This window comes from Uranotaenia lowii, chromosome 3 (genome assembly GCF_029784155.1).
Source record: "Uranotaenia lowii strain MFRU-FL chromosome 3, ASM2978415v1, whole genome shotgun sequence".
In the NCBI taxonomy this organism is placed as follows: domain Eukaryota; kingdom Metazoa; phylum Arthropoda; class Insecta; order Diptera; family Culicidae; genus Uranotaenia; species Uranotaenia lowii.
This window is the reverse complement of record NC_073693.1, coordinates 366836919-366858404: the sequence shown is the minus strand read 5'-3', so window position 1 is coordinate 366858404 and position 21486 is coordinate 366836919. Positions and strand designations below refer to the sequence as shown.

General features: G+C 36.9%; 1 protein-coding gene across 2 annotated transcripts in view; it reads right to left on the bottom strand.

The window, feature by feature from the left end:
- The window catches only part of LOC129755538 (uncharacterized), a 33791-nt gene extending 12553 nt beyond the window's left edge, over positions 1-21238 (bottom strand). Inside the window, exon 1 of one of the 2 annotated variants that reach the window (XM_055752085.1) lies at positions 21220-21238. The gene's annotated coding sequence lies outside the window, so the exon portion shown is untranslated. Of the gene's footprint in view, positions 1-21011; positions 21116-21219 lie in introns of those variants that run through there. The other variant, XM_055752084.1, reaches the window with a different exon arrangement.
- Positions 21239-21486: the final 248 nt, after the last annotated feature.

Genomic DNA, 21486 nt, shown 5'->3' with positions numbered 1-21486 from the left:
GATTTTCCTTCTGAGGGGACCCGGTGGGGCGTCTTGTTTTTGTTCATTTGTACGAACTGGGGAGAGCTAACAAGAAACCGGTCTGATTCTCACTCTCTGTTTATACTCGGATGTCTGAGTTTAGCAGTAGCAACGTTCATTATCTACTAGTTGGAGCTCACAGGAATTGCGCGCCAAACAGAATGGGAGCTTTTGGGGGTTGAATTTAGACGAAAGCTTTCTATCACGTTCATTCCAACGTGGTTTAATTTGGAGTACAAATGAAAAACGACTTTTTTCAGGGAAGGTTGAAAGACAAATCAAAATTTATTTCTTAACTGTCTAAGAAAACAGATCCTATGAATTGATACTGTTTGAAGAATTTTAAATATATAAGGATATTGCGAATCGTCCATAAAATCATAAAAAAAACCCGTAAAATCACGTGGAACAATACATTTCCAATTTCAACAATCTACCATTTCTTACTGAGTTGACAATCTTCACATATGCTGGTTCAAATTTATTCACATTCAACCAATTATATGTACCACGGTGTCTGCATCAGACCTCACCGAAAGCTCCAAAGCAGCAGGTCTCAAAGTCAATGTCGGAAAACCAGTCGATGGAAAGCAACACAGAAAAACGTAGAAACGAATCCTGATTGCTTTTCTTGAGCGATTTTTGGTACATTGATCAGCGGAAGCATTTTCATTTGAAATTAGCGGGGAAATTGGTGGAGCTAGCTGAATTTTGAATGATTGAAAATAGTCTTTTTTCTATAAAAATTACCTGAGTTAGAGTTTTGATTACTTATCATTGAAGTATTTAAAAACTTCATTTTAAATTGTCAGAGATTTCTTTTGAGATATGACGTTTTTAAAATACAAACAAATACGCACCTAAAAGCCACAACAGGTTCTGGTGCCCTTAATAAAAAATGTTCTGTGAATTAACAGTTCTGTAATTTGGCTATAGAAGGTAATAATATAAACTTACTTGTAACCGTCCAGTAACAAAGCTTTTTTGTTTTTTTAACGGGTGCAATTTGTTTTACTTGTTTGTGGTTACTGTCACGATTCTTATTTTGTTTTTAATTTAATTATTTTGTTGATTTTAATTTTGTTGTATAATGTTGTAAAAATAAAAATGTACAACAGTTATGATGGGGGTGGGGATAAGATAACAGTCCATTCTTAGTGGGTGTTCGCCTCGCCTTCGCCGTGAAGTCGACTATCGATGGAACATCTCGCCTTCGGCGTAAAGTCGACTACCGACTGAACCAGCCTCGCCCCTAGCCAGAAAGGAGGCGATGAAGAGCTGTGTCCGGAAAAAGGGCATTCGAGTTCAGGCGTGCGTGTGTTGAACATCACAGGAGCATTTATCGAGTAAGTTGTGAAACCGGAAGTGGCTTTTTGAGGGATCTGTAAGAATCCCTTGTATTTCCATCCTTGGATTTTCAAAGGATAATACACGCTTCGGCCTAGCAGATACTTGTATCTGATATGTCTAAATAAAAGGAAAAGGAGCATCGAGTTGTCTGGCCTGCGGGCAATAAGCATTAAGGAGAACATTCCTCTCTCAGTTCGGTCACTCTGGCCAGATCCTAGGCCGAACCGATTGTGCCAACGAGAGAAAACGCCTGTTGTTACCTGATTCTGCTCCAACCACTAATATAGTCAGGTAGCGAAACTCGAAGGATCAGCTACAGCCACTTGTCCCAGCAAGTTATTGAGGCTGTGGACCCATCATCACCCAAGAATACCCACCTTGAGATCACCAAACAGTTGCAACATACACACCGAGTGTTCGCTACGAGCGGACAACGCAGACGACTTCGACAGCGAGCAGTATTAGCAAAAGTTGTACCGGTTACCACACCCACACGAGAATCAAATACAAATCGCTAAAAATAAAATGTGCAAGCTTGAGGTCTAGTTCTTTTGCATTTTATTTAATCAAGTTTTGCCCTAGGAAAGTTCAAATTTATGTGAAAGAATTGTGATAGCACCTATTTGGTAAAAAGTTTGTCCGCGTAGGTCCTCCGATTACCCAGTAGCAATGAGAATAGAGGTTGGGCTGGAGCTAAAATCTTGTGTAAAAATGCCAACCGTTATTTTAAAGAAAAAAATAATTAAGCATATAGCCACTAGATGTCATTAAAAACAAACTTAACGAAGATTTGTTTATTTTAGTTATATATACCTAAGGTAAAAATCACTTTCAAGCATTAATATACATACAACCTGTCTGAACGTTTTTGAATGGTTATTTAGTATTAACCATCCATACCATGAACTTATGAAATTAAATTAAATAATAGAAAAGTTTCATTATGTACATAAACGGCAAAGTTTTAGATTGTTTCAGGTATCAGGTATCAGAAAAGGGGTAGGCTTAATAGCGGAACGTTATCCAAACAAACGGGAAAATTGTGCCTAGCCTTTTTTTACAGATTTCATCATATACATAGGTACCTGAGAAACCTGAAAACCATAAAAGGATAAGAAAATAAGTACATATTTAGGGCATAAAGCCGATCCACGTAGGGATTTCGAAGCATTGAAACTTATAACCACATTGGGTGAAAAACGACAGATTGTTATTTTAGTTTAAATTCTTAGAATTAGATACACTTATAACAGGATAGGCAAGAGCACATAAAAGCTTTCTGGCAAATGAAAAACAGGCATATATGAGCTAAAATGAATCATACATTATTGATTCACAACTACAAAATTCAGGAGATTTGAGTTTACAATGATCAGAAAATGTTCTAACCAGGATGCTACAATGAGGGCAAATAAACGATTTTATAATAGCGAAGTTGGCATTTAGCCTATCCACATAGGGATTAATTTCCCATATAATTTACAGAGGTATTGATAACATATGTCTACCAAATTTACTTTTTCCGAGATACACGTAGTTCAAGACCTTGTAATGACTAATTTGGAGGCGTCTTTGGTATTTTCTTCTATGGGCTCTAGTTTTCTAGATGAAAGTTTTAACTTTTTAAGCAAAATAGAAATCCTTGAAAAAAATTTGTAGACTTAAATGCCACGCAACGTCAAATTTTGTAATAAATTGTATGAAATTTGGAGAATTATAATCCTTTGAAACTACAACATCTAGGAAAAATAAAGATACCTTAATAGATTAGAGGATAATAAATTGATTCAAAATTAGTATTTCTTCATAAAGAAGTGTTGGTTTATCAGTAACTAATGATTAATTTACTAGAAATTGATGAATTTTAGCATTTTCCAAGCGCTACAATATTAGAATTCAGAACACTAGACACTTGTAAATATGTTTTGGATCGTAGGACAAAAAATTGATGGATGGGATGCCAATTTGATGAAAATTTCTTATTTCCTTAAAAATCTTGGGCCAAAATTCGAGTTACATTACTTTGGGATTATGAATTCCTCTAAAGAAATGGTATCTAGTGTAATGATACCAGATTGGCTGGTTTTATTCACGAGCTTACGCGGATTTTCAAAGAAAAAAAAAACAGAAAAGCGAGGTTTGGGATGGTCTGGATTTCGAGGAAAAAAGCTCGGTTTTTATCCGGATATATCCACAATTTTGGTGAAATCAAAACCAAAAGCTCCAATAAAACTAACGATATATGACTTTTGCGTCAAATAACGATTTTTGTTTCATCAAATTGTACTTATAACCATTGTTTTCAATTACAAATAAGATCAATGCCACTAAGGTGTCCCGAGAAAAAAAAAATTTTCATGTTTACATTTTGCAACTTTTGAAATTTTATAAAAAAACCGAACTGGACTAATTAGCCCGGTTTTTTAATTGAAAATATTAAATTCTAATTCGCGGATTTTGAAAGATTGCTGGTAAAAATGACCGGGTTTTTTCGGCCAGGAAACGCTTTGGAAAGGTTAATCATGTGACATTTTGCATTTTGTTAAAAACCCTCTTTGATTTCACATCCAATCGAATTCCAATTCCAATCGAAATTATAAAACCCTCTATAAAATAACTTAATTATGATATTGTTTGCGTCTTAGAGACCATTAAAATATTACATAACACGTTTTAGGGGTGGGGGGGGGGAAGGGGGTATAGCAGTTTGTTACGGTTTGTGAACTTTTGATAGAAAATCTGATAAAAATGTGTTACGTAGGAGGGCGGGAGTTACAAAAGACTGAAAGCAGTTTTTCAAAAAAAAAAAAAACAACTGGCACCCCTGTTGAGTAACGGGGCAGTTCGTTTAGTTTTCGTTCACTTAGCAATCAGCACCATCTAGTAGCTATATGCTGAGTAATATTTGAACTAACGTATTTGAATTCCAATTCTTACACAAGTTTTCGGCTCATTTTTGTTCTGGGACAGACCTCTGTTCTCTGGGCCGACTCTGAGACCAAGCTCGAGGAGTTTCTTGCTACTGAGCTAGCTTGGCGGGATTTTTATTAGTTACACATCCACACACTCTGCGAGTGACTTTCGAGCAATTAACAGGAACATTCATTATGGCAGTCAAAAACATGCGTGTAAAAATGTGCAAAGAGCTTCAATTGTCTCTCTTCTCATCTTAATAACAATGAAAAATTATGTCTAAATTCAGAAAATCAAATTTGTCAAGCAATCGGTGCTTGTGCATAAAAGTTAAAGCCAGAACTGAGGATTTTGCATTTTAACTAATGGTTTCAGCCCCAAGGTTCTGATTTCAGGACCACCCCCTTTTGTTGGGTCACCTTAGGGAACATGCAGTTGGTAAAGTCAATTTTCTCGGTAAATTGCATCATGGCGGTAGTGATAGGCGATCCTATCCCTCCCAGTATAGTAATGACCGGCGGGGCACTTCGAATTTTTCTTCCCATGTAAAAGACGTGTTTCTGAAGTAAAATTCACTTGATCCCAAGTTACTGTAGAGATGACAATCAGCAAGAAAGGTACGCCAAAACCACTCTTCTTTTACTCCGTACTGGTCATGAACGATAATATAAATAGCATGATACGCCAGCCAGAAATCGCTTATGTAGTCCAAAAATACCGTTAAGCCGAAAACACTGTGTTTCTGCCGGATCTGGTGTTGGCTTGCTCCACAAAGCGATCGTAGGAGGCTGCATATAGAAGAGAAACTTTGGTTAGCGAGCCCAAAAAATATCCCCTGTTGCGTTCCACCGAGAATTTCTGGGCAAACCTGCAGCGTAGAATATATTCCAATGACAACAAGTGGGAGGAATTGATAAATAGGGAAGAAGCAGGCAATATGCGCATATTAAGCAGAATACTGGTTTTCCCAAATATTACGTCGAATATGTATACAAAAACTATATACACATGATCGGGCATCTGTTTTATATATATTGGATTAATTTTTATGATAAAATCTCCTTCATTTTTCGAGAAAACGATTTTATTTAATTGTTGTCTAAGATGCCGAACCTGAAACCGTGCGGGATAAATGCGGATTTTTATGTTTTGTGCAAAGTTTCTGTTTATCTGGCAATGTTTCGGTATAATTTCATTGAAAATGCTAGAAACTGATAACTTTCAAACGATAAAGCTGAATTTTTATAAAAATGTTTGCCTTTTATAATTTTATGGAATGAAACATAAGTTAGGGTTACCATATTATGGAGGCAGTTCATCAATAAGAAAAACTTTATCAAATCTGTTTTGAAATCTTAAATTCTCTTTAAAGATGTTAATTGAAGCTTAGATTCGAAGTTTCAATGATAAAAATTATAAATTTATTCTATTTAACCTGTGATTTTAGGAAAGTAGTAATTTACAAACATGACGGGGGCATACAAAAACACTCTCTTATTCCTCTTTCTAACCATTATGAAACCTTCAGAAAAGCTTAAATTTGTTTTACTTTTTAAGGTCATTTGAATAAGAAACAAAAACCACCCAAGTTTGACAAGCTCGGCCCGATTGCCTGCATATTCGTTGAAAAATGCCCAGATTTATTTCCAAAAATCCAACGAAAAACTAAAAAAATACTTAATATAACTTATGATTTTTGCATACAAAAACGATTTTTTTTAGCGAGTTTTATCAAAATAATCATGATCGGTTTCTTGAAGGCCTAACATACCATTTGAAATCTGCAGGTGTGTTCTGATGAAAAGTTTTATGTTTTTCTTCATCTTGATTTTTGTTGAAAATTTCCTGGAATTTGACCTAATTTGCCCGGATATTGTCCAGTTTATTTTATTGATTGGTCTTTGGTTAAATTACCATGCAGACTTATATCTTAAAATCTAAGGGAATCTGCTTAAAACTAATTTAAAACTACGCTTACTCATGTTAAAATCGAACAGATGGTACACTAAATTGAAACGTTCACAACATTTATCTATCGGATGGTTTCTTCCATAAGTAGTACGGTGGTAAGGTATCCAGAGAAACTGGCGTTGTCGGAGTGTCCTAGTGGATGCATACATATTGACCCGTTGGAGAATGTATGCTGAGTCAATGCGGTAAGTTAACACATCACATATGAAGGTTTGCTGCAGTTCGGTTCGGCGTTTTTCGAGTGTGGCTAGGTTTATTAAGGCACATCTTTGCTCATATGGTGGAAACCGAAGCGGTTCATTCCAAGGAAGGCGACGTAGAGCGTACCTAATAAAACTACGCTGAACACGTTCGAGGCGGTAGCATTGTGCGCTCTGATAGGGAGCCCACACCTGTGCAGCATACTCCAAGATGCTACGTACCGAAGAGCAATAGACGGCTTTCAAAGCGTAAATGTCATCAAAATCACAAGTGTTTCGACGCAGAAATCCGAGAATTGCAAATCCTTTAGCTGTGGTAAGCGCGATGTGCTCGGCAAATGTAAGCCTGTTATCAATTTTTACACCTAAGTCCAGAATAGACGACACATTCTCCAGGCTTTCTCCGCAAAGTTGGTATTCAAAATTGATAACACGACGTGCACGGAAAAAATTGACAACCTTACATTTTTTAGCGTTAGCCAGCATTCCGTTAAGATGACACCAGTTATCAAGTCTAGCAATATCGGCTTGCAAGGCAAGGCAATCAACTTCACTGACGACCTTTCTGAAAAGCTTCAGATCGTCGGCGTACAGGAGCGTATCGGATTGAAGCGTGGCACACAAGTCATTCACGAAAATGATGAAAAGCAGCGGTCCCAGGTGACTTCCCTGAGGAACTCCTGACGGGGTGGCAAATGTCTTCGAGCATGTATTTTTTAGCTTCGTGTAAGCGTGGCGATGTGATAGGTACGACGAAATCCACTCGAGCAACCAGATTGGAAAGCCAAGTTGATCCATCTTTGCTATTAGTATCTTGTGCGGAACGCGGTCGAACGCCTTCGCGAGATCGATGTAAATAGAATCAACTTGACAACCTTTCTCCAGATTGTTACTCAACGAGCTCACGTAACACATTAAATTGGTGACAGTTGACCTTTTTTAACGAAACCGTGCTGAGAATCGGAGATCAATGGTTTGGCAGCAGCGTACATGCGTCCATGTATGAGTACTTCAAAAATTTTGGAGATCGAACACAGAAGCGAAATTGGCCGTTTATAGTTATAAGCTGTTTAACAGCGGTATGTCTTTTCGCACTGATAAACAATAAATTCAACTGACATCCCTGCAGGGTGTCTAGCAAGGTATTGCGGGACTCTATGTAACACTTCGCGAGGCTCAAATAGTGATGTTAATAGAATTTATTGGTTATCAATGCGAAAAGACATACCCCTGTTAAAAAGTTTATAACTTTTTGTCCTAATAAAATACGAAGTTACGGTCTTCGACAAAGTTGTTCAGCGGAAAATTTCCTTTAGGAATTTTATAAATTGGCATAAAAACCATCAGCTGGCTCGGTTCCACAGACAAAACAAAAATGATGTTGATTTTTCAGTATAAAAAAATATTCAATTTTCCCATACAAACCTTAAATTTCAAATTTACTCATGTAAACGTTACTTAAAAATTTTGCAAAAAATCATGGATGAGTTTTGGATCAAGACAAAGCTTTTTAGACCCCAGGGTTTGAGAAATTCCAAAATGACCCCACATCGACTCAGTCTAATCTACACATCAGTTGAGATTCCAGGAGGTTGAAAATCATCAAGGAAGGCAATCACTATCGAGACGCTCGAATACTGACAGTCTGCGTCCCTGCCATAGCGTGTTTTTTTTTCAGGAGTATTTCAAATATAGAAGCGTCGTTATCATGCATAATTGTTTGTATGCTTTGGTAGGACAAAGATACTTAAATTGACTACTACGTTTTTTTACCTTTTCTCCCGGGATTTTCATCCTTTAGGATGAATCATTTTTTTGCCTCCAAATGCACTCAAGCAATGCTCAGTGAAAATTTGGATCATTTGTTCTAGTTATTCACATTATCTTGATCAACATAATAAAAAAAACCCAAATTTTTTAAATGATTTTGATTTCTTTTCCCTAGAATGTTGGATTTTGAAGCATACAGTCTCAACCAGTTTTATGGCGCTAAGCCTAAGCTCATGAATATGTTAATTTAACAAGATCCAATAAAAAAAGAGTTACTGAACTCCAAACAAGATAATCAAGTTTGAAGTTCAATAGCCCGAATGTTTATTCAACATTCCGATGCAAATGTTCGCCATAAATGCATTCTGTTATCCTAATCTTGACCCCAACTTCCAGCCTGGACCGAGTCCTGAATCACATCTTCTAGAACTCTGTCCGAATGCAAATTGGCAGAGTAGTAAACACAAAAGATTAAAAAAAATCCTACTACGACGCTTCTACGGTAGCCTAACGGTGAATTCTGTCCATTCAAAATCACCTTTTAAACATCACTAGCATGTATAGCAGCAGCAGCAGTGGCGAAAAATCACGTAGCACGTTCGTGCTCTTCCCACTAAAACGGTTCATTTTGCTCGGAACGCCACCGCAACCGATTTACCTTGAAATTCGAAATGCTCAGCCGACGACGACAGCCAACAACGACGGCGACAACGACGCACATGTGCGATATCAAAAGACATTTGTCATACGGGGCGTCGATTCTTGATTCGAGGCAACAAAAAAATCTATTCGATAGAAACGCAACAAAACAACCACCATTCAGAGTTGTCAGTTCAGTTTAGCCTTAAGGCTTCTAATGAAAATAGTGCATCGCATCTTACCGACTCACAAGTTCACGAACCCTCCCTCCTCCCGGGGTCTCTCTGTTGGTCTATCCTCCTGCCGTCTCAGCCAGTTCGTTAAGCCGATTACAGTTTGAGTTAAAGAGTATCTATCTAGTAGGTAGTACCTAGGTACCCGCCTAGTAGTACGTTGTTCAGCTTGACATTGAACGCGTTTATCGTATTTACCGGTTAGTCGGTGAATTGGACGTTGATTTCGCTAGTGGAGTTGGTACAGTCGAACCCATGATTTGATTAGACCTGGGAAAATAAAACTATGTTTTCGTTTTGGAAACAACACTTTGCAGACGATTCAATCCGTTTCCGCTTTTTCGGTGCATCGTGAATTTTCGTTTTCGTGACACCAATCAGTTTAAATTCAATCAAAATGATCGGTTTCAGTGAGAGGCAACTGTAACCGCTCTGATAAGCCAACAAGTGGTTTTACAATTCAACGCTAGGAGTAGAAACTATTCTTAGTAGAGCTAGTAGTAAAGGGTACCTGTTGTGGTGTGGCGTTGTTTATATCGAGTCGACTTTGGCGTGTGTCACTAATCGCCTCAATCGGTGTCATTCAACTCGCGGTTAGCTATAAGCAGGGGTGAGGTGTATTTATTTGCTCGAAAGACGAGTAGTAGTAGGCTGCGGCTTTGTCGGCAACCTAGTAACAGTTTTGTTGAAGAATCCATCTCTCTGATCGTTGAAGGGCTTTGTATTTCTACATTTGACTATGAGCATACTTTATACACAGTTTCTATTGAATCTTCCTATCTTTGTAACGGTTCTCGAATTTTGCTGATCGTCCGATTGATCAACTGCCTTCACTTAGCGCCAAACGAGCCGAGACAATCGTACTCGTATGTGAAGCAGCAATTTCCGTTCGTGCCCGGCTAGACTCCTCAAGGCGAGTCCTTCAAAAATAATCAACCCGAACCAATCGCTATCCAAGACCCAATTACTCCCGAATTAACGGAAAAAATATTCCAACGGGACCAACCAAAAACGCGTCGCAAAACTAGCAATAATTTTCCTTTCTCTCTTCGATCGACAAACAGCTGAAAATTAGAAGTTACAAAATTTATTTTCCTGCTTCCTAGGCCTTAACATTTTCTTTGGGATCCCACCTATCGAATTCGAACTGTATTACCGGCGCACCGGCGAATATTTTTAGATTTAGCCAAGTGTACAAAAATACTTCAGATGTGGTGCTTCTCTATCGACCGCAGCTATTTATAGACACAATACAGAAAGATCTGACCTTAATTGAGCAGCAAGATATCTCCTGGTGACTGCTACGCTGGATGCTGTCAGTTCTCTCCGAGGGTGAAGGTGTGTCTCGGCTAACTGCGATGTCTGGTTGACTGTGCTTCGCCAACAGTTTGCACCACGGGATTCGGGCTCCTGAAGATCACGAGGCAATTGACGACCTGATGACCGTAAGTGGACAGACGTGTCCACCTGGGCCCGTGAATGCGCGGGAGGTTGATCACTGACCCTAGGGTAACGGGACCAATCCCTGGAGAGTGGCAATCTGGCTGACCGTCACTTCCTGCACCCACCAGTAGCACCTTCGCTTGAAGGATATTCCTTCAAGTATAGATACACGAACCAATTACCAAACCGACATTGAGATCAGAATTCAAATAGATTAAGCTAATTTTTCATCAAATTACCTTATTGGATGAAAACCGATGGATCTTCACCCTGCTGGATGTTCTGGGTTCGATTCCAGCACCTGACCCTAGATTTTTTTGTACATTAGTTTTTTTCACAAAGTATTAATTTTCTTATGACTCACGATTTCCTAACCGCAACAAATCTCGCCAGGTCGTCGACGAGGACAACCGGTTTCGGTTCCTGCCACTAAAGGAGTAATTTTTACAGAATCTGAATCTTAGCGGGACTTATGGCTACTCACGTGGAGTTTGGACGCAGATCGCCCGAACCGAATAAATGGAGTGACGTTGATGTCGTGGCTTTTGTCACTCAACCGTATTTTTTTCTCGACTAGTTTCTGTAACTATATATTGATTTCAATTAGCACCGCAATCAAAATAGTTTTCTAAAAAAAACCGTAGCTCACTTTGTGAATTTCAATATTGATCACATATCACAGTTTGGAGTCGCACAAATTACTTTTGGCTAATCTTACACTTGACTAACGTTTCAACTGCCTGCCGAACAAATCGAGAAAGACAAATTATTGGCAAATGAAGGTTCTTGACCCCCGGAAAGTCTAATTTTAACCGTAGCCCACTAATACATGAAATGTATAAATACATTAAAAGTATTATCCGATCCATCATCATCGGAGTTGACCATAATTTCCGTTAACCCGGTGAACTGGATGATTGGACGGCGATCAGTTACTGAATTGTGGTTCTAACTCCCACCACTAGGGGCGCAAATACTAACTACGACGGAACTGAAATTTCTGCTTATAAATTGAGCAACTATGTCTCGACTTGAATGTTCCAAGGAGAAAGTTTGCCAACCAAACGTAGAGAAAGCTCTAATGTTTGCCGTAAAGAAATTTACAACAAACCTTAAAACATTCTATCATTTTGTAACAATGTTACATTACACCCCTACTAACGCAAAAAAAAAATAAGACGTAGGAATATTTTTTTTCTAAATATTTACATGTCATAAAATTTAAAATAAAAACCTTTAACGACTTACATTTAAGCACAGCTCCATTAGAATTAAGGCCAAATAATATCTTTTTCGATACTTTTTGATTCGTTTAACTTGGCCAATCGTTTCGATTGCTCACGGAACAACAAACACATTTGTATATCGATCTGTAAATCGACATTTCTATTTTTAGAATTTTACTATTTTTCCTTTTTCTTTCTTCTCCGTTACTTTTTTTTTTCTTCCTCTGTTTCCCATAAACAACTAACCCAGCGTACCACATCCATCTTTCATTTCTTGTACCACTTTTCATTTACACTATTTAATTTGGTTCAACGACCAAAACTTCTTGGCACTCCAAGAACAACAACCCACCCACTGCTTTAAAAGCAAATCCAGATCACAATCCGGCGAACGCAACGAAAAATACTGAAGCTTTGCTTCCTTGCCTAGTTACTACTTGGCTACAAAAAAAACCCGTGAGGTTCTACCTCCGCGAACCGATCCAAACTGAAACTAATACAGTTTCTCGCTCAGATCACCACCCGAACAAAGTGCTACTATTTCCATAAACTACTCCTCCAATTTCTCATCCTTCTATATCAAAAAGTGGTACAACCCTTGGTACGCTCCTATACCTATCAAACCGTTCTCACATCTATTGCTTCACCGCGACCTAGGCCAAATTTCCGGGCCAAAACAAACGACACAATTTCTATGGATTTGATCGCCGGTTTGCCTTGAAATCTGCCTGGTCGAATACTACATCTACTATCACTACTACTCCGCGACGCGAACCAATTCTCGAAACAAAATCCACGACACCGACAACATCAGTCTCGTCGTGGTTTTGTCTCGAGAAGTGTTCGGTCGAAACTTAATAAAAAAAATTCGTAAAGTTAAGTGTTTAATTTAATATAATATTCTAAAAATTAGTGCCGGTCTTCCACTTACGCAGTTGCTGACAAATACACAACCGAATTATTACTCACAGGTCATGAAAAATACCTGTTTTTGTAAAAAAATGTTGGGCACAAGTGTGTTTAATTTTTTTTTTTTGAGTTTCAGGCTATTGGGGCTATTGTGTATGTACACGAGGATTGCTTGGGCTATTTCAAGTTCACGGTCGAAGATGGAACAGCTGATGATGATGATCGCACAGACTGTCTATGATGATACTTTTATTATTCCTGATGTGGAATTTTCCCTGATATAGAATCAGGTCATTGACCTAATGATTTCGATCAGCTGTTCGATGGTTGGTAAGGATTTTTTCTATTTGTTTCATTTTTCTACAATTCTTTCCAAATTTAGATTCGCTATTGGTGCTTTCAAACCAATTTTTCTAAATTCTAATTCTTCATTGGTGCTTTCAAACCAATCCAATTTTGTTCTGGTCTTACATTCAACTGTTGGTGCTTTCAAACCAACCATTTTATTATTCATAAATGACAATTTCGTATTTGTTTAAATCTTAATTTCATTAACTAACTAAGATACGCGATTCTTGTTGGTGCTTTCAAACCAACCATTCGAATGAACGCTAATTGTAATCTAAAATTATCCCAAAATAACTGTTGGTGCTTTCAAACCAACCAATCAATTAAAACGCTAATTTTAAACTAAAAATATCTAAAACAAATGTTGGTGCTTTCAAACCAACCAATCAATCATTGCTTGATTACCGACTATATATTATTTTTACTTTGTAACTGATGCTGATTTCATTCCCAAATGGTTTTTTGATTTTGGTTTTGTACATAGCTGTTAAATTTTAGAAAATAATGTTGATGCTTTCAAATCAACCCTTCAATCATAGCTTGATGATTGGAAACCTATTCATTTGATTTTTTTTGTAAGTGCTTCTAGAGTGTTCAAAATACTTGTTGGTGCTTTCAAACCAACCCTTCAATCCTCCTTTGATGATTGGAACATAGTAAAATTCAAAGTTTAGATTTGGATCCCAAATGGTGTTTTTTTTTGTTTGTTCTTGTGTATTATTACATAGCTATTAAAAATGTTTCATTTTTAAAACAGACTGTTGATGCTTTTAAATCAACCCTTCAATCATACTTTGATGATTGGAACCTAGTTCATAAAATTAAAAATTCAGATTTTGATACCAACTGGTGTTTTTTTTTGTTCTTGTGTTGTATTTCATAGCTTTTAAATATTTTTAAAACCAATTTTTTTTTTCATTATGTTCTGGCAAATTACTACAAATTTTGTTATCGCAAATTCAACATTAAGGGTGAAATTTTTGTACTCTTTCCCATGCTAATATATGATCCTTTCTGTTCAATTTGGTCAACGTTTACTGCCTCTTGCAAACTCGCACTTCCTTCACTTTTGTTACTGTTCCTTCTCAATAGATTCTTAATCTATTTCTCCGGATTCAACATTAAACAGAGAGGCCTTGAATCATATCTCGCATAAAAATTTCCTAAAATTTCCCACATCCACGGTAGGACTTTTCCCATTCACCGTATACAATTTATTTCCGCTGTAAATCAGCTGATCTAAATACTCCCAAATGCTTTCCATTCAAATCTTCCAATTCATAACAATTTGAACCCCTCTTTGCTATTATTTTGGCTGGTGAATATGTTTCCGCCAGTTTAGCATTAAAATTCTTTGCTTTGTTCGACAAAAAGTAATTCTTCTTCATAATGATTTCTCCAACATTGAACTGTGGCAGTTTCGCTTTAGATCTTAAGTTGTAATATTTTCCGTATCGTTCGTATGCTTGTTTTAAATTGTTTCTTACTTGTTCAAATATTTTCTTCATATCATTGTTTAGCTCTTCCGGTTTAACCTCAGTATTTCCACCTCTCTCGCGGATTCTTCCGTATTCTTCGCCTGAACTAATATAGTTTCTTCCATAATTAATAAAGTACGGAGTAAAATCTGTTGAATCATGTACTGCTGTTCTGATTGCCATTCCTATTTTGCTTATGTTCTCATCCCAGCATTTTTGATTTGAACCCTTCAGATACGCGCGAATAGCTGCTACTATAACTCTGTTTACTCGCTCAGTTGGATTATTAGCTGGATGATACGCGGCATTTCTCCAATGAGTAACTTTATACTTCTCTAGTAACGAGGCAAATAATGCGGATTTGAACTGTGGACCGTTGTCCGAAATGAGTATTTCCGGGACTCCGAAAAGCAAAAAGATCATGCTTTCAACAAACTTTACGATTGCTGTTGTTTTGGCATCTCGCATCGGTTGAATGATTACGAATTTGGAGAAGTGATCGGTAATTACCAGTAGAACTGTATTACCATCTCGAGATCGCGGAAAAGGCCCTACAAAATCCATCGAAATAACCTGCCATGGCATTGAGGCAAGTTTCTGCTGACCTATAGGCGGAGTTCTAGCAGTGTTTGGATATTTCGCGCTTTTACAAGTATCACACCCGTTACAATAACGTTTAACGTCCACGCTCATTTTTGGCCAATAATATTGCTCCTGGATTTTCTTTAACGTTTTATTCGCGCCGAAATGAGCCACGCCGTGCTCTGCTTCGATAATCTTCAACTGGTCGGATTTTGGAGGAATGAGCTTCCAAGAAAAACGCGAATCTCTAAGCTTACCATCGTTGACGTATTTGTAAACATTTTCACCCACGACTTTAAAATCCCGATACTTCATTTGATCGACCTCAATATGCTTCTTCAAGTCTTCTAACTGCAGGTCGATCGTCAGTACGTCTACTGGTTTTTCTAGCCTCGATAATGCATCTGCGACAATGTTTAATTTTCCTTTTCTGTATTCTAGGATCATATTGTGTTGTTGGAGTTTCAACGCCCACCGCGCGAGCCTAGCTGAATTTCCCTCCACGCTCACCTGATGCAACCAGCGTAATGATTGGGCATACAATACATTAAAAGTATTATCCGATCCATCATCATCGGAGTTGACCATAATTTCCGTTAACCCGGTGAACTGAATGATTGGACGGCGATCAGTTACTGAATTGTGGTTCTAACTCCCACCACTAGGGGCGCAAATACTAACTACGACGGAACTGAAATTTCTGCTTATAAATTGAGCAACTATGTCTCGACTTGAATGTTCCAAGGAGAAAGTTTGCCAACCAAACGTAGAGAAAGCTCTAATGTTTGCCGTAAAGAAATTTACAACAAACCTTAAAACATTCTATCATTTTGTAACAATGTTACATCTTTTACTAGTGTAAATAATCTATGAACTAATTATGAATTAAACAAAACCCTCGAAATTTCCTAAGGCTCTGCGTTGCTATCTCATATCTATATTTATCTCAGTCATGGACGGGGGGGGGCAGATGGTTTGAGAGATGTACCCCCCCCCCCCCACCCCATGTCAAGCAAAATGTGCTTCTCTAAACTCTAAATTTCAAATTCTTAATAAAATTTTGATGAACGACTAAAGTTAATCAAAAGTAACGATCTCGACTCAGAACTAAGGCCAAAACCTCAAAATCTTATCCCAGGTTCACAATTCTACTACAGGTCTTCAAAAATTTTCTCACTTGTTGATAGATATTTAAAGACTGTACTCAAAAAAACGCTATCAAAAGTTATTCACAAAAGAAGTTGGTGCATGAATTTTGGGTACAGGCCTTAGTCTCGAATATCGATTTTCAATAACATTAAACTCACTATGGTTGCCTGATTGCTCGGACTTTGCTCGAATGTTTAAATTGTGTGATAAAAATTATGTATTTTGCGTCCAAAACAATTTTTCTTAACATAGTGTATCCAAATAAACTGGCTAAAGTGTTTTGATGAACAAAAAAAAAACAACTTTTCGAGTTTTTTCTCCTTGATTTTTATTGAAGAATTCTTAAATTAGCCTGGATATTGCCCAGATTTTGGGTTGTTAACTTTGAAATCGTTTTCCCGGATTTTACAAGAGTTTTAGATAAAATCGACCGGATTTGCCTTTGGAAAAAAGATCTGGAGAGCTTCGATTTGAATCATGACCGATGTTCTGGTTTCATTTTTTTAAATCTAAATTTGTAGCCTGTGGCCAGTTTGTGGAATCTGTATCCAGTTTATTATTCTGAATATTTAGTTCGATTCATCATTGAGACAAAATCCTGATTCGAATCTTGGTTTTGCATTTAAAACTAAAACTATATTCATTTTCCATGTTCGAAACTCATCATTCCGGAATATTGAAAGACAATATTTAAATAACAAACCATTTTTAAGATTTTAAATTTTTACTCTTAATTCTAATGAACAATTCGAAATTTGAAAAACTTCTAGAATGGCGAACCAGATAAAATATCAGAGTATCATCATTCGAAATTTTCATTCAGATTCACTAGTTGAATTACAAGTAAATAATTGAAAGAAAAATTCATATAAAAAATCGAAAATTCTATATTCAAATAAAAGATTTCTGGTTAAGGATTTTGTCTGTTCTGTTCATAATTATTGGGAATTTTTGTTTGGAATATAGATTCAGAAATTGATTTCAAATAAGGAATTTGAATTTTTAAATCAGGTTAATTAAAATTTAAAAGTGCCCAAAACAAAACGCAAAACATATGAAAACCACTATTATAAAATAAAATCTGAACTCATTTTCTAAATTGCTTTCTTTGAAAAATCTAAATTCCAATTTCAATTTTTTTAAAGGATTTTTATAATTAAATAAAATATTAATATTAATTTATTGTTGATAACTCGTACTTAATCCTAAAGTTCAGGAAAATTCAGCAGGAAATATATTTTATTGGTTTGTTTGATATTTTCAATATTGTAGATGCTTAAAAAAAAAGATTTATACTAAAATCTGAATGTATCGAGTTTAAAAGAGTTGAAAAAAAAAATCTGATTTTAACCCCAAACAAGTTTTTCTTTCAAATGAAGCCTTCAAGATCCCTCATTTATTTTTTAAAGCTAAAAAAAAAACCTTTCAGGACTTATTTTCGAAATCAATGATTTTAAATGGAAAACTAATTATATAAAAGATCATAAATCCGAATGATGTGATACACTTAGTTAGTCACTTTTTTTACTATTTATCGTGTATGTATTTTTCAATCAAAAATGTTATGGGAAAAATTTTGAGTTTCTGGTTTTTACAGACGTATCCGGACCTGGCGAATATATCCAAAAACATGGCAAAATCCAGGCATTTGATATGACGATTTTCAACGTAAAATTCTGGCGAATTTGGTCAACCACGGAATCATTCAGTAAAAATCTAAAAAAAAAACACTTGTAATTTTTTTTTTGACCAGACACATCAGCAAATGGGAATTTGGATAAAACTTGCAATAAAATATTCCTTTTTGGACGTAAAAATAAAAAAAAAATTATATCTGCATTCGATTTTTTTGTTAGATTTTACAAATAAAGTAAATTATTTCGGACAAAATCCGGACTTTTTACAACAAAATTCGGAAAACCTAGCTGGCCGGGAATTTGGTGTCAAATATCCGGGTAATCTGGCAACCTTAATCTATTTAGGGACTGTTTACAGCGTGAAACGTTCTCTCCTTGATGAGCTATGTAACAGTCGTTACAAAGTCTTTAGATGATTTTTCCATTTTGTGTTAATTGTGTTGAACTGTTGTTTTTTCTCATCTTAAGTTAAGTTATTATTAGAGAAATTTTAAATAAATGTTTAGAAGATAGATTTTAATAAATACAATTATTGATTGATTTAAGTTGGGTGTGTGGTATTTTCGTCAGCAAGTCTGCAACCAAGACGGGTTGCAAGGTCGAATGCATGTAGGTTGCATGCAAGGTGCAATAACACGCCCTTAAGAACTTGAATGCAGAAGATGGAGGAAGGAGTGTCGCGCCGAAAAGGGTTTTTGACTCTTGGCTTTCTTTTTTTTCTTCCGGCGTTCATGCGAGACAGATGTGTTTCCCAACAGCCAAGAAATTTGGAAAACCAACGTGTTTGTTCTTGTGCCACTCCTAGATAAGGCCTAGATAAGCTGACGCAACGGTAGTCTACGTCTTAGCGTAAAAGGCTTCAGCCTCTGGTTCTGGTCCAGGGGTGGAGACAGAAGAAAAATACAAAAAAGCGTTCAAATCAAATTGATCTGATTAAATCATCGACCAGTGAGCAGGCATCAACTTTTGTTTCATTGGAATGAACATACTTAAAACTTGTTTTAAGTCGTAGAGAGAGTTTTGCATTGGACAAGTTTACAAGTTTCACCAAACTGAGCATACCTCATCTATGAAACAACAGCTTTGTTGATATTTTTTGGTTCCGGCACGAACTTTTATCATAAACGATTACAAATGTTTTCAAAAAGTGCTCATTTTTCTGTCGAAAAGTAAAAAATGATGCAAAAATGCTGCAGCAAAATTTCAATTTACCTGACCTAGGTTCTGGTAAGATACATTTCTAACTTCGAATACGAACCAGCAGGAGTGAAAAAAGCAGTGAAAAAAATTGCTCCTAATCATACATTCATATGACGAGCTTAAAAATTATTTGCTTGAAATACAACAGAAATCACAATAGAAATCAATTGAAATAGATTTTGAGAGTTATTTTGTATCAATTCAAATTTGTATTTCAGATGTAGCCTCTCTTATATGTAGGTTAGCTAGCTTAAAATCCTTCTTGGCAATACGGTTCATCTTCCGGACAATATAACAAATCCGTTTGTCAACAGACAAAACTTTTATCACGACAGCTAACAAAATCAACTGGCTGACAATTGCCTTTTCTAATAAGTATTTACATTCGCACGCTAAAAATGATGCAAAAAATGGATTCACTTAGACTTTACGTGAACATCATGCACTAGTTACGTAGAAGCAAAGGAGTTGCTGCAATACACTCGAAAAATCGATGTGATGTAACAACATAGTTTACATAAAAAATCCCGTAGAACTTATTTCTAAATTATTTTGTATGAAGGAATTTTGGCCTCCTAGCAGCCTGGATTTGAATCCCGTCGACTATTGTGAATTTCAATAAAATTTTTAGAAATGTCGCTGGTGAACTGACAACAAAACACAGACTTTCGACAATCTACCTAGTACTTCACTTTTCTTTGTCGGAAGTCTTTCGGAAGTCTCCGGACTTCCGAAGTAAAATTGAGTGCTGGCGCATAATATTTGATTTGGGCGAATGTTCATAAAAAAAACCTGTGAATTCTCTCACCTAAGTGTGGATTCCCTGAGGGGTTCTATATTTGAGGCGTGAGCTTTAATGTCAGATGCTTATATTGCGAAAGTTTGCTCACAATTCAGATCTCGCCGGGAGAGAGAAATTGAGGACGAAAGTGGACTCATCAAGAAACTGTTTCCTAATATGTTTATCTATATGCCTAAATGATTGAATAAAATTGAATCAGTGTTTTTGAACCTTGATGACAGATTTTCGCATTTTTTTGTGTCATACTGTAGAAAGCAAAAGTTCACCTTACTTGATTTAAAATTGCATCACTGGAACAACGCTGTAGAAAATAACACATTCAGTATTTTTCTTGAAAATTTGTAAAGAGGTAGTTAATAACTTTTTTCACTTTTTATTTTCATTACAAGCCGAAAAAAGCTAGTTTCTAATATGACAGCGCAACGGTTCTTTAAAAAGTTTGCCAACAAGTCAAGCAATCAATCAGCTACGAAAATTGATTCTCGTTTAAAAAGCTTTTTTCACTTAAACATGAGCTTTAAAAATAATTGCACCTTAAACGCCTCTGTATACTTAAACAAAGATTTTAGAACTGGCAATAGAATATTGATCATCATAAGGATCTTGCTTTGCTCTCGAAAGATGTCATTTCGAGCTCGATGTACAACTGTAGAAAACAACTTAAACATACCACAAGACAAGTAAAACGTTCAATTTACGAGTCAAAGATTTGAAATCTTCTGAGCTCCCGCGACGTTTTGAGGGTACATTAATCAATCTAGTCAACGCATAACTGCTCTCCTTGATCCTAATTCAACGCAACGCGTAGGCATCGTCTGCCAGATTCATCTAAGCCAAAGTCAAGCGCGACGCGGGCGATAGAAACTAACCGCCAAATCAACACGCACAAATTGCACCCAATCAGCAACAGATTCCTTTCACATAACGTTGGTACATGTCCCTGATTTAGCCATACAGCGGCTAAGAATTCAATTCACAGTTTCTTTTTTGCCACCGGTCTTAGGCGGGAAAGTCCACTTTGTCCGCAACCAAAGGCGCGGTATTGTTATGATTGCGTTCTACTATCACTGTGCTATCGTTATCACTATATGTGCACAGATGGTTAGGAGCGCACACTTTTGACCGACAATCGACTCATACCTGCCCCCTTTCACTCACGTGGACACAACGCTATTCACAAGATATTCTAGGTCAGTAGAGCAGCTCACTCAGCCTCAAGCCAAGGGCCGTAATCCGTTTGTTCCAGATTTTGAACACTCGACCCCTTATCTTGCCGCCTAATCTCCTACCAGTAGGGGTAATTCAGGGGAAGAAGATGATTGCACTTGCACTAGATTTAGCAACCAACCACCCAGTGCTGTAGTAGCCACCTAAAGCGACGACGTTTCACGACGAAAGCGTACAGAAACAAGAACTCGAGCCTAGCACGCGAACAAATTGCCGCAGATGAAGAGAGCGCACAGACTAGCTGGCTGGCGCTGCTCGTGAACACCGATCGATGACTACTGAACTTAGTAGTCAGTAGTCGGCGCTTAAGAAGTCATTCTCGGATTCTAAGAGTAGGAGAACAGCAGGAAAAAAACAACATAACAAACGAGTATACTCATCGGGTGTC